Source organism: Ischnura elegans, chromosome 8, assembly GCF_921293095.1.
Source record: "Ischnura elegans chromosome 8, ioIscEleg1.1, whole genome shotgun sequence".
Taxonomy (NCBI): Eukaryota; Metazoa; Arthropoda; class Insecta; order Odonata; family Coenagrionidae; genus Ischnura; species Ischnura elegans.
In genome coordinates this window covers 21,916,971-21,932,281 of record NC_060253.1, presented here as the reverse complement: position 1 = coordinate 21,932,281, position 15,311 = coordinate 21,916,971, and positions in this window count along the sequence as shown.

The window sequence follows — 15,311 nt, the reverse complement described above, 5'->3', positions numbered from 1 at the left end:
GTACTGAACTGATATGCTGAGACGTAGGTATATTGTAAATATGATAAACAAGTCTGCCTCTATAAATTTAAAATGATAGAAAACCCTAAAACAGATAATTTCTACTGAGGTGCATAAGTCCACGTTGCACTTAGAAACTGTAATCCAGTTCCATTTGTATAAAAAAATGCTGGAATAGAGTATTAATTAAAAATAACACTGAAATTTAAACAATGAATGTTAATATCCACTCCTGGTGACTGAAGGCGAGAAATTATGCAGTTTGAGAAGAACCTGAAGTATTGTGCTCAATTTTCTATTTGCCTTTTTAAGCAGACTAAAATACGACATTAAATCTTGGTGTAAACTTTCGCAGCCTCCGCTTGTTAATGTAGGCGTTAACATGATATGCCGCAGTACTTTGCAAATTTATGTCTGGGCTTGTGTGAATGCTAAAATCGGGAATTATACGTCATTTAAAATAAAGTTTCATTTTTAATTCTAATAATGTTTAATTTTTAATTCCGCGCACCATAAAATTAGCCGTTTTGTCAACTTCGTGAACTTTGAAACTCAACCTAGGTAAAACTTGAATGTCAACAATATTTGTCTTCCACAGTAAGTTGTGAACAATAATGGAGATATATAAAATGTCTTTAGTGTATTTTCAAAACGCATATTTTGTTGTTAATTAAAGAAAATATTTAAACACTATCTTTTCCTACAGTTTAACCCGTAAGAAAATAATGAACTGGTATAAAGTTTTTTAAATTTAATTGTAGTTTCTCTATGATCCATTGCCTAAAAAAATGTAACTATTATTCAATGTAAATAAATTCTAATACTGCCATGTTGCCAAACGGGGCCGCGTCGTGCCACTGCCAGTTCCCCGGAAGGAAAACTGTGACGCGTGAATAAAAAAGCGTACAAAGTTACTTGTATGGGTGGACTGGGGATACCTCTTTCAAAATATTAGTCTCGGTGACAATTAGACCCACCTGCCGCTCCAAATTCCATGGTGACGCAGGCGGCGACCAGCGTGATCCAAAGGGTGAGTTTTGTCGACATCTCCGGTGCTTAATCTTCAAAGGGCTGCCAAATATCGTAGAACTCAAGCCGCGTGATCACGTATCTCGCTGTAACGTCTTCAGGCCGGCCCTAAGAGTGTGATGCTTGAACGATTACTGCTCTCGTCTCTTAAAGCTCCCTGGGTTCCTTTTATATCAACGGTACCAGTGCGTTTTCATTGGTCGACGCATTTTCCGGCTTGATATAATTTAAAAGTAATTCCTCCAATGAAATGAATTATCCTCGTATCATTTCTTATCAGTGATCCGTGAACTTCTCGAAAAATCTCGTGGTTGTTTACTTTCTCCTTTTCTCTGAAAGTAATTTTTTCTTATTTTGGTTGGAATGGTCTAGGAGTATCGTATCGTTTTAAGGAAAGTATATATTTCAAAAACCCAATAAGAAATGTTTGTTTCATTGGATGATATTCCCTAATGACTTAATGATGCAAGATTAGGGATTCACGCGAACGGTCATAAATAAAACCATTTAATGAATTAGAAGAAAATCAAAACGGCTCGTTCTGGCTACTTAGTTATCAATTTCATAGTCAGAATCAAACAAGGAAAGTGTTCCAGCCGTACGTTTGACCTATTATTGCACTGAAAAGTGTTTGATCCTTCCTATCATGCTAGGCATAAATTCATACCATTCAAATCTTTCGAAGACAAATCTCTCGCTAAAATTTCTTGAAAGTCGAAAAAGTCAACCTCATTTGCAAACCTTACATTGGTGATGCCTGGTCTTTCAGACTTGCAATTTGACCCTGGCCACCACTCTGGCTCCCTGGACATTTTTTAGGCCCTCTACAACCACTATGAATTTTTCAGCTGAATTAACTAAACAGTTGCCTCCATTCCAACAGTAATACAATGACTTACAATTAGTTTACATCCCGGTTGGAAAAAATTAGTGACGTGGGCAGAAAATACATCTACATAATACCCCGCAAGCCGCCTAAAAGGCGTGTGGCAGGGGGTGTTAGGACACCAGCCGTTTACAGCTAAAAATGAAGCGCTCTAACGAAGTTGGGACTAGCGTTTATTAAATTCCTTTATGGTTCGGGGGAAAAACGAATTCCCATATCTATCCGTTCGGCAAAACATCTCTCTTAATTTATCGCTTCTATCGGACCTGGAAATATAGTGTGGCTCTAATATTATGTTCTCTGTGTCGCTCTTAAAGATATCCATTCTCAATTGTTCAAGCAATCTAAGCCTAGCGCACAGCCTCCGAGTCTTCAGCGGCTCCCAGCCTATTTCGCTTAACATTTGCGTAACGCTGTCTGTACGCCCGTAGCCAGGGGCACAGCTAGGAATTAAGGCTGGGGGGGATGTAGGTGCAACTAATACCGGGGTGTGTGGGGGTATGGAATACCCACCAGGATAAGCGGTAGGTGCGAGATTAATAAATTGCGGAATTTTAAGATAAACGGTTCAAAATGGTGAGTTTTACGGCTTTCTGAGGGATATTTTATTTATCCTTACACTATTCTATTAGTAGATAATATCAATCCAATTAAGTAAAATGGATGAAACTTAAATATTTCTCTGAGCTCTGGGGGGGGGGGGGGGTTAACCCCCCAAACCTCCCCCCCCTCCCTACGCCACTGCCCGTAGCAGTTTTTGACGAAACGTGCAGCCTTCATTTGTATTTTATTCAGTTCGCGGATTAAGGCTTTCTGCACCGGATCCAATACGCTCGCTGCATATTCAAGGTGCGGTCGGACCAGAGTGAAATAGCACCTTTCTTTTACTTTCTCATCCGAAAATATTCCCACAATACGCTTGACGAATCCTAATTTCTTAAGGGCTATGCCGCAAATATTCTTTATATGCGTTCCCCACGTGAGGTTCGAGGTTATCGTAACTCCCAGACTTCGTCTGTTGCCTTTATGTTAATACCATCCACTGCATGAACATGGTTAGAGTCAGACGAATTCCGCAAGAAATGTACCGCCATGCATTTGCTCAGATTAAGTTCAAGTCCCCACTCTTGGCTCCACAAATGAACGTTGTTTAAGTCAGATGATAGAATTTCATAGTCAGAGTGATCAATAATTTCGCCATGGATGACAGCGTCGTCAGCAAATAAACGTATTTTACTGCTAATGCGGGAGCAGAGATCATTAATGTATATAATGAACAACAGGGGGCCGATTACGCTTCCTTGTGGAACACCTGATGTAACTTTTACAACATCAGAGCTAATTCCGTCAAGAAATACTTTTTGTTTACGATCTCTGAAAAAGCCGCGTATCCAGTTTACAAGTGTTTCGTTTAATCCGCATGACTGTAATTTGTATAAAAGTTTGTTGTGAGGTACAGTGTCGAAAGCTTTCTTAAAATCTAGAAATAGTGCGTCAACTTGTCTTTTCGATTCACCAGATTTTATAACGTCGCGACGCGTCGTGGGGAAAGAGCGCGAGCTGTGTTTCGCATGATCTACCTTTTCGGAATCCGTGCTGACAGTCATGGGGGAAGTTACGTCTGTCCAAGAAAGTCATGACATTGCTAACGATGATATGCTCAAGTATCTTGCCTATAATCGATGTCAATGAAATCGGACGGTAGTTGCCTGGGTCATGTCTGTTTCCCTTTTTGAATATGGGTGTAACGCTTGCAATTTTCCAGTCTAGCGGTAACTTCCCTTCGGAGAGAGACTTCTTGAATATGATCTTTAATAAAAAAATAATCTCTAGTGAAAAAATCTCTAACAAAAAGGTCGACAACATTGTAAAAGGACTGTTTTTAGTAAACAAGGTTTATAGTCAATTAATAGGATAGCAAATTAATAGGATGCCAGTTGCCATGTTAATTTACTGTTCTTAAGGTACAGATGTTGACAGTGCCGGATTTACCCAAAGTTACGCTACAGGCATCTCTCCATTGAGCGCCCCTCCTCACTTGAGCCCCCCACCCCCACCCGATTTTTATGATAAGGCAGAGCCACTCGTAGGAGGTGACAGAAGGCGCCCCTTGGACTGCGACGCCCCTAGGCACTTGCCTATTTTGCCTTTCGGTAAATCCGGCCCTGGATGTGGAAGCATAAACTTTTCAAGGAACGGCGGATTCCGGTTTTTGTGAAATATTTCTGATGAAGTAGCTGTGGGCGAAGTCGGAATATATTTGGAAATTAAATGGTTTTATTTTCTTACATGATTCTAATTTTTCAGTTTTACTTCGTATCAGTGGGCTTAAACTTATTTTGGGTGCCCTTACGTTACAAAAGGCAAACGACCTTTTTAAGTGACTTTTCGTAAGAAATGGATTGAAGCCTGCGTTTTATACCTCACGTAGATTAGCGAGTTTGGTCAAGTCGACAGTTTCTAGTTTCTGCTGTTTATTTTAGCAACATGTCTCAATTCGGGCCTTCCTTTTTATTTGCTTCCAGTAAACTGATTACATATAAACCTTTAGGTGAGCATTTTTTCCATTGGTTTTCATAAAACGTTTTTTGATGGATATTTTGAAATGAATTTTATATTTATTCATCATACATTGGCTTTGAAAATTATTTTTCTATTGTGCAAAATTATTTAAGGTTACTTTTTACACCTCTCAGAAACAATTCACGTTCACTCACTTTAACCTAATATAACCTGTTTTTTCGAGGTATATGTCATAAATATGAAATACAGCTCTACGAGAACTTTTTGGGTTGTATGTACGTTAAACTAATGGCCGATTTGTAAATTTGGTTAATTCGATAGTTTCTCTTGCGAGGCAGAGGTGATGAAGTTTATTTTGTTAGCAATATGTTCCAGTTTGGGCCTTCTTGATTTGGGCCTTCTTGATTGGGCCTATTTGATTTCAGTCGCTTGATTATATTGATATCATTACCTTGGTATTCTTTCCGTTGGTTGCCATACAACTTTCCTTTAGCAGTACTGTCAATCGTTATTTTTAAATACATTTGATAATTTCCCATGAATTGGATTTGAAAAGTTTTTCCCTATTCTACCAACGTTTATCATGCCTCTTTTTAAATTTCTCGGAATCAATTCACATTCACAGCTTTATTGCACCAACATTACGAAATCCAGCTCCACGAGATTTATTTAATTGCACGAACTCCTAATGCATTTGATGTATGATAGTAGTTTGAATGAAGTCAGCAAAAACGTAAACATTATCTATGGAACCTTTCAGCTTTCTCTATATCAGGCATCATCACTTACCTCGCCTTTTTCTTTGACTTACAATTAGTTATTTTCATTGAAATGGTATTTTTTAACCTATTAATCAGATTTTACAACGCAGCGTTGAATACTAGTTCATTCTCATTGCAAATTCATGTGGAATTACTTTCACCAGATTATATTTACTATGAAAGAAGTTAGACTTCTTTTTGCATCTCTAGTACAATTATCTGGAGCAATTTTTACATTGTGAGGTGGAAGGGGGGTGATGGATCTGTGAAAGAGATATTAGCGGTTCAAACGGTTCCTACCCTAGCCGACCACACCCGTTCTTTTCGCTTCTCGTCTCTCCTTAGCCCCTTGGTTTTCCCCACTCATGACCCACCCCCTCCCCGTCGCCTCACACTATCTCTTGCTGGACAACTCATGCCTCTATTTCCTCCGTCTTTTCTATTCTTTCACCCGGCACCCGAATCTTCCCAAACAATCCGTTTGCCCTTTCCATATAATCCCTCAATGGAGTTCCGAAAACCCTCTCTCTCCCGCCCCTTCCATTTTCCTTCCTCGCGGTATTCCCCGCCTCCTTCCCAGGGACATGCGACCGAAATGTTTTTAATGAAACTGTGGGAAAGGCACGTGTGTGGGGAAGGAGAAGGAGAGGGCCTCATTGTACGCAGGGCGAAGGTTTGAACAGAGGATAATACAAACAAACAAAGGAAATTGGGAAGCCCAGCCGTTGGAATGTTGGAAGGAAAGAAGCCGCGACACGTTCACTGCTTCTGCACAGTGTTATGCACCGCAGGTGGCGGGGGAAAGGGCAAGGGTTGTTCCGAGTACCTGGCCTCCTGCGCACAGTGATCGGAACGGCTTGTCTGGCTGGAAAAATTGTGTTAGGCCCCTATACTGCACGCAGAGCTGCCTTATTTCTTGAAAAATTATTTATTTGTTTGTTTATTTAATTATTTATTTAAATATTTATTTGTTTATTTATTTATTTAATCAAGTCCAAAGCAGCACGAGGCCAATTACAGAGGACTCTTAATAGCAGGAGAAACAATTTAATATTAAGCAACGTAACCAATAACGAACAAAAGATTTTCTACAGTATTTACCAATAAAAAACAAAGAATAGTAAATTTCATCGGGTGGTACGAGGAATAGGGGGAAAATTACGATAGTGATGGTGCAAGATGGACGGGGGATGAAAAAAAGGATCAAAATTTGGAACACTTTTGGCATAGGAGTTAATGGAAGAAGGGAGTCTGAATTGAAAAGAACGTTTAGAGACATAAAGGCGGGGGTGAAACAATGAAATAAGTCACTCGACCTTGTCGTGTGCGAAGGAACACTAAGCGGAAAAAAAGAAAGAAGGTCAGATGATCTGTATTTGAGATGAAATTTGAGAGATATTTATTTGTATAAAATGTCTTCATTATCAATAACTTTACTTAGTTGAATGATTTAAAATCATTTTATTGCGGCCTAAGGTGAAATCAGGGTAGGGGGAGTTATCTCTGATTTTCATTATGTTGAATATTAATTATTAGGTGAAATTATTTTCCTTTCAAGCAAATGAATCCCTAAGCAGTCAAATATTTTATCATCTTCCATTTGCGTTAGTTTAAAATAAATTTTGCCATCCTTGAACAAGGGTTCACGGCAATGGGTATTAGTCCCTTTCCATAATTTTTTTTGTGGAAGAGTGCTACCATATTTTATTTGTTTAAATATGTCGAACTTCCACCATATAACGCCTGGATCTGTTGAAGTTAATAGGGTAGTTTCCTTCATCAAAGAAAACGAAAGGCATTGATTGCGATTCTTTACCCCCCATTAGTGTATTCGTGATATACAAATTATTTGGTTTTAGAAATACCGGTTTAGACGATAAGCAAGGGTCAATTTTATCCTCATTTGAAAAAGGCCAGATTTGCGCCTATGTGATGCCACTCCCCGTGACGTAACAGAGACCTAGTTTCTACACGAGAGGATAGGATTTTTTCATCGTCTGAGGTTACCAATGCATGCATGAGGCACAGAGCTCAGGGAAACATCTCTTAATAATCACCCATTAAAATTACCTAAGTTCGGAAAGTTTTCATCGTTTAATAAGGTATTAATAATCCTTATTTAAACCAAGCGCTACCAGCTAGCATGGTACTCTGCTGTTTTCCCGGCATTCATACTTACCCGTCGCATTTTCGCGCGCTTGAAAATTTTCACTTTTCATTCAATCGCGAAAAATAGATATCGTCATTTAAAAATCTAAAAGCGTGAAATACGTACTCCAGGAGTAATAATCTTTCGATTTAGGCAATAAAAACCACCCTCTTGTCAGGAGCAAATGACGTAAAGACATTCTAATGACATAAAATTTACTATTGCTAACCCGAATTAGTCCCACATAAAGCCAGTGAAGTCATAATATTCATTTATCGAAGGCAATAGAAGATTCATTACTTCGGGTGGGTAAGGGGCATTCTTCACTTTGGCAAGGTTCTCTGGATGATATTACGGGGTCAGCATACATTAAAAGTATGTTCAAGCGATCTCCATTGACCGTAGCGTTGGAAATTTTTCTGGCGTTTCCTTCCCTGTAGCGCCTGCATAATATCCTTAAGTAATGCCCACCAAAAAGAATATCACCTGCATGAATTAGTACTTTCCTCAATGAGATGGCATATAATACTATCCTTTAACTCCACGCACATCCTTGCCGTTCTCAGAGCATATTTATGTAACTCTTCCGCGTTTATTGCGCGTGTTGATGCCACTGTTGTCGAAACAACGCCTTATCTTTTCATAAGTTACTTGTTCCTGGGTACTTTTTTTTTCTTTCTGAAAGGGTAGTTTAATTATCGCCTGTATTAATTTGCTATTTCCTTACGTCAATTGTCTATGATAAATGAAGCATATACGCAAAGCTCCTTACCCAGGTATGAAGAGGTGAAAGACCATACTCGAAAACATCTGCGTTTACGGGTCGTAATAGTAATTGAATGAAATTGTTCATTTGGCAAGGAATTGTTATCCAAACATTTCAAGTCTGCGAATATTTGCCCGTCAGAGGACTTTAAATTATCTTTAAGTTATACAGCTTTACACCAAGGGATTGTTAATTGCCACGGTGTTAGCGTGTGACAGTGATAATGCATCACGGAATTCCCATTGACAATGAAACATATTTCGCGGTAGGTCAGGACACTGTCTTTACGCGGATAGTTTTAGTGTCCACTTCTTCAAAATCGTATCATGCTATTGGTTACTACTAAAAATAAGTGTTTGCATCAGGTGAAAAAGCAACCGTAACAATGTAGGTTTGATTGAAACAAAGATACCTGATATTGTGGGGCATTTTTCAGAGGTTACCAACATGTAACGTGCATGAAGTAGCTGATGTGGGTTTCAAGGTAGTCTGAGTGTTTTTCTAACAAATTTTCTGAATTTATAATATATTTTACTGGTAAATTATCGTGTCTCCTTTGTTTGATCCGCTTACCTTCGACGAAGGATTTTTTCCGGCTACCATTGCGTCGAAGTCGGGTTTTCAGTTGGAAAATCTAAGGTCACGGATTTTACTCCCGGCCTGTTAGAACCAACTATTCCCGCAGTTTGATTGCATTTATGCTTCCCGTTGGGGCTACGCGTAGTGACCACAGCACCCATATCTTCATACCAACTAGTAAACTAAGTGATATAATCACTCAGCATCTAAAGTAATAATAATTTAAATGTACATTGTAAATTTATTTTGTAAAATATATGCAAAAATATGTTCACATGAACAAAGTAATCACATATTCCCTTCCAAGAACAATGTGGCCTGATTCAGTTTCAAATTGCGCGCGTATCTCACGATTTCTCGCGTGTATCTCAATTTTAATGAACCAAGACGCAAGTAGTCGTAACCTATTTTTGCACAACACGTTGTATATCCTCTATCATCCACAATATTGCGCTATAATTGCACCGGAGTCATGTAAGTGTTTTTAATACGAACACAGCACGCCGATTACAATTCTGGTTAGTTAGTTTTCAACAATGACATTCTTCGGATTAAGGATAAATGTTTTATAAAGGATACATTAAATATTAAGATATTTCTATATTCTTATTATTTCATGACAATATCTTATTTCCATGCTTTCGGTGTCATTAAAGCTGACGCATACAAGTCTTAACCATCACTGGAATACAAGACCAGTCCTACGTCGAACTAATTAGGAATTACTGTGGATAACATAAATGATAAATCCTTAAAAGCAGCACGTTATCTTAAAGTAACTCGTTACCTCTTGAATTTGCGCGTTTCCCTGTTATTTTCCCTAACTTAAAAATTCCCGACTGAAAATTGATTTTGTCCAGCCTGATCGGCCTTTTCGACTTCGGCGCCCTGGTAACCCATGTTGTAGAATGGGATGGTTTTCCCTTTTTAGGTGTTCTATGTGGATAATGCCGTAGGTTAGTGGCGTAACTATGGGGGGGGGGGGGTGAGGGAATGTATCCCTCCCAAAGCCTCAGAGAAATCAAAAAATAATTTAAATTTCTTGTCTGGATTTGATATATACTAACTTCGTCTGCTTAAAGTTAAATTTTAAGTGGCAAAATGATGTACAATGCATTCTCAGGCATGTTATTTTTCAAAATTTTTCCTTAAATATCCGTTTCCAAGGGGGGTTGCACCCATTAATCCCTCTTATATCCCCCCACAGTCCCTACATCCCCCACGTCCCCCCCAAAACCCCCACGTCCCCCCAAAGCCCCCTCATCTCCCCTCAAAGCACATTCCTAGTTATGCCAATGCCGTAGGGGTACAAATGGTGTCGGTGCTGCATATGGGAAGGGGGCTGGTTGGGAAAATCCGTACTTTTCGGGAGACACGCGCGGACAATGCACCCACGGGGAGGTGGAAGGGAGGTCAGCGACGTGATGGATCTGTGAAAGAGGTAGTTGCGGTTCAAACGGTTCCTACCCCAGCCGACCACACCCGTTCTTTTCGCTTCTCGTCTCTCCTAAGCCCCTTGGTTTTCCCCACTCATTACCCACCCCCTCCCCGTCGCCTCACGCTATCTCTTGCTGGACAACTCATGCCTCTATTTCCTCCGTCTTTTCTATTCTTTCACCCGGCACCAAAATCTTCTCAAACAATCCGTTTGCCCTTTCCATACAATCCCTCAATGGAGTTCCGAAAACCCTCTCTCTCCCTCCCCTTCCATTTTCCTCCCTCGCGGTATTCCCCAGTTCGAACCACCTTCCCAGGGACATGCGACCGAAATGTTTTCAATGAAATTGTGAGAAAGTGCCTCAGTTTTTTTCTACCCTACCGCTGGATTTGGCAGTATCTGATTTACAGCGGAAGAGTACACATCGCTTGTGATCGTCGACGTGGTTCTAGACGGTGGTTAGTGGCTTCAGTGGTGCTTCCGAGTTTATCGAGCTTAGAAGTCTGAATCTAAAGTATTGAAAAGTTTTCGTGTCATCTTATATTGGCTTGGAGTAATTCCCTGAAGTGAACAGTTTGTTAACGCGTGATTGAAGATTATTTTAGCTTCGGGGTTTCTTCAGCCGGAAAACCAGGTAAGTCTGCATTATTGTCTTATTTTTTAAACACATATTTTAGAATGATAACGCGTCGTTATAATTCACGTGACGTTTTTTCTGTGATAGAATAAGGGCCGCTTAACAGCTCTGCGTTGCTTCGACGCCACAATAGCTCCCGCCCCGCCAGCAAATTTTCACCTTCGCAGCTCTGTTTTACGAAAGCAAATGAAAGGCAAAAAGCGCAAAAAGCAGGCAAAAAGCGTCGGCTCGCAAAAATCGGTCCGGGAGCATATCATCTTATGATTTCGAGCCAAACGCACAATACATATGTTGTTTTGTGCCTTTTTACGAGATTTATTTCTTCAAATATTCTTTTTAACCATAAATAGCATTTGAAGTTAACTGCAGCTCGATTCCGTAAATGTGATATCTGTGCTTCGCGTGCTTCGAACCACAGTGGAGTTCTCACGCCTCTCACCGTGAAAGACGTTTAAGCGATCCTGCAAGCCTGTGTCGTGAGATGTTTGACGGATTGCGAACGATCACTTCAGTTTCTTATGCTGGTAGCTGTGCGGATGCGAGGAACGAATCAGAATCTCCGACACAAACTAACTTCAGCGGCCAACTGCAACTTCAGTTACCATAAAGAAACATATACAATTCCGTGGAATATTCACTCCCAAAGTAAATAATACTTCTTTACTCAATTTTGAGTGAGGTCTTTTCTTTTAAAAGTACATATTAATGATAAGTTACGGTTGCTTAATTATTTTATAGCTATAAACTGTATATTACCTCTTTTATATGTTGTCAAGTGCTGCGTATCAAAGTCAGTTGTCACGTAGCGGGCTCGTAATTGCACAATTAGCTCTAATTTCCTCATAATATGGAGCTAATGCTTACGCGGAATGAGAACAAGTGTTATTTTATTATTTAATAATGGTTTATTCTCGTATGCGTTTGAGCTGTTCTCATCATTTCAGTACATAATTTTAAATGCGCTGTGGTGCGTATACATATATGTTGATTGTGCAAGCACATGCCACTATTCACGATTTATACTGATGAAAATGTTTCTGGCGCGAATACGAGTAGATTATTAACAGTTTCTGCTAGAGGACGAGATGTTTACATGTCTTAGTATTTCTATTATGTCAACAGAAAAACGAATCATGTTGGCCGTGTTACTGAACGGCAGCAATAATGCATGGAAGAGATGTAATAGATGATCAATGTTTATATTAACGTACTAAAGTATGCCCCGGCAAGCCATCTAAACGTCTATGAATTAATCGTGGTGTGAACTCAGTGATCCATCGCCAATCTCGCGTCTCGAAGGGATTGTTGATAACGCGTATCTGCCGCCGAAGTATGTACATCTATTGCCTCCGTCGACATTGGTGCTCATGCAACAGTAGCGGAGGTATGTAAAGAGCCTCCATTCTCGTTAATAAAAACAAATCGAAGGCTTGAACTTACGAAACAAATATTAAATAAATCTGTTTACATTCAATACCGCACAATACTTATACCGTTGGTTCTACTCCAAATTATTATGAACATTAAGTTGTGAGTATTTTACTTGTACATTCTAGAAGATGCACAAATATAAGATAATTGTCAAACCCTCAGCGCAAGGTTCCCACCAACTTTAATCGCAATGAAGGCCAATCAATTTAAATAGGACGCGATATAAATTAACCTTTACGCATTTCTTTTATTTGTTTTTAAAACATATTACTTATGGGAAGTGACAATATGAAATAGCCACCATCGTAATTAATGAATAATGTGCTATTAATTATCAATAACAGCGTAAATTCATAATGAAAAATTAGAGCGCATTGCCGCGACGAATCTACCACGGGCCCTCTTGGACGTGAATACTTTCACGGACGCGGCTGTGAGAGTGACGTCACTAAAAAGTTTCAGAATCGCTCCAGCGTCAAAGCCGTGAATACATTGACGAAATCCGCTTGTGACGGCCATATCACATTTACAGAATCGAGCTGCCAGGAATATTTATTTATGATACCTGTTGTTCAAACATATTGTCTTAGTCATGTTATCTAAATAGCTTAAACTGAGCAGATCATGAGGGCACAATTATCAGCTATAAATTGGAATTTAAACGACCGTAGTCACCAACAAGGAGCTCTCCCGCTGTGTTTTGCTTGTGATACAATTGACGGGTATATGTTATGCTAATCTATGCTCCTCAGTGATTGCAATTGCTAATTTAGGGTTAACAGGAGGGGAAGTACAATGGGAGTGTGGGGGAGAGTAGACAAGTCCGGACTTGATCCTTGCAAAGTTCGGAGGCGACTCGCTTGGCCTTATTTCATTTCACACCTTGTTTCGTGTAATCAGTGCCTGCGGGCAATTTCTTCTTGTAGATGAAGGATCATCAGTGGCGCCGACTCCATGGGGCCTGAGGGGACCCGAACCCACTCAAAAATTCGTTACGGGGGAGAGGAAAAGATGTGTCAGGCTTGTCCATTTTCCCCGGAGTGTCGAGTCATTGAGAGTCGAGGTTTCGGTGTTCTAATGTTGATCATATGAGTCTCCTAAAATGCAAAACAAAATTTAACACTCACTATTTATAAAAATTTTCGGGGCAAGACCCCCACTTTGGGCCCCCCTAAAATTTTTTTAAATCATCATCCCAGTGGCGTAGCCAGGGGGGAAGGTTCAGGGTGTCCAGACCCCCCCCCCAAATATAAAACTCAATAGTTTTTCTTCATAAGATAAAACAAAATATTGAAAAATCATGAATTTACAAAATATATTTTAACAAATGAAGATTTTTTGATAATGAAAAGTCTGAAACCCAATACTTAGTACCCCGTTTTTCAAAAATTTTCTCCCCTGGTTTTGGACCCCCCCCGAACGAAATTCCTGGCTACGCCCCTGCATCACTACTTGTAGATGTAGAATCATTAAAGTATTCCTCCTGTTAAAGTCTGGTTACACGTTACGCTAACATGTCTGTTTGCATGAATGATTTTTGTGGAAAGGAATATTTACGAATCCAAGATCCAAAGGAGAACAGGTTCTATTTTCCGCTAATGCGCTCACGCAATTTTGGTGGTTACACGGTGTATTTTCTTGTTCATGCTTACGAAATTTTTTTGGTAGATAGTGGCGTAACTATGGAGGGGATGAGGTGATACATCCCTCCCAAAGCCTAAAGGCCGTTTTACACGGGGCACGAAAAACGACGCAATTTTGATTGCGCCGAGTATAGCGGTGAATTGATAGAACACATGCGAGAATGTGTGGATGCGAGACGGCAAAATAGCCCGTTCTAATTTCGTTCATGTGTTCGCGCAATTCCACGCCATTTTTGTAATTAAAGCAGCTCTAACCTACGCAATTCCGTGCCCCGTGTAAAACGCCCTTTAAGGGGAATAAAAAAAATATTTAAAACTAATGTCTATAGACTATAGTGTTGACGTATGAATACTGCATCTGCTTAAAGTTGAATTTTAAGTAAGTAAATGACGTAAAAAGTATTTCCAGTCATCTCATTTTTCAAAATTTTCCCGGAACCCCAGTTGCCTGGAGGAGGGATCATCCCCTATGCCACTCCATCAACCCTTCCCCCCCCTCCCAAGGAGTGGCGGATTCAGATGGAGGACGCAGAGGGCGCACGCCCCCCCCCTTGTGGGGCCGCGCGTATTGCCAAACATTGCAGAACCACAATTTTAACTTTTTTGTAAAGGCAACTCAAGGTATCTTTTGCGTCCCCCCTTGAGTTTTTCTGCTGCTGCCCCCAAAGGATATTCCTAGTTATGCCACTGGATAGATATGTATGGTCTTTATTATAAATAGAACTCGTGAATATTTTCCGGTCATGGCTTTGCAGTTGAACTGCATTTTGGAGGCTGAATATATTAAAGAAGGACAATTAATGACAAAAATAATATTGATGATTTGGCGCCGCTATAACTGTTGAGGAATGAGTTCTAGGAGGTGGTGATAATACGGTATTTATTCAATTCAATTGATTATCAGGTTTGGTAGGGGAGGGTAATTCATCGAGCCCATGGCCGGTCCTTCAGATTTACTTATATTTTTTTTACTAGTACTTTACCGTCATTTTTTTACGTGTAAGACGATATTTCTGCATTCGACAGGGTCAAAAATTTTATGCGAACGGAGAAATTGTTATGTTCTATTGACAGTCTCTTTGCGACCATACGCTCGATATAGGATCAATAATGTAAACATCATGTCAGTGTTTTACGGTTCGGCGTAGATTTGATGCAATATGGCTACTTTTATCAGGGTCCAAAAAGATGACGCAACTGTCCGAGAAGGGGTTCGGAGGGGGAAAGGGAGAGAACAGGAGGGGGTCCGTCTGACCGTGGGAAATAGTAGGATATCGAATCTTAGATTATGTCATTTAAGCCTATACAGAAGATACTATTTTAAAAATGTATATCATGAATATTATAAAAATATTTTAATTTTCCGATATCAAATGGAGCAGTGGCTTCATAATTGACGATATTCTCAGCCGTATATCGATTTAGCTGACCATCGATACTCTGTCCAAACATATATCGCAAATTCCCCT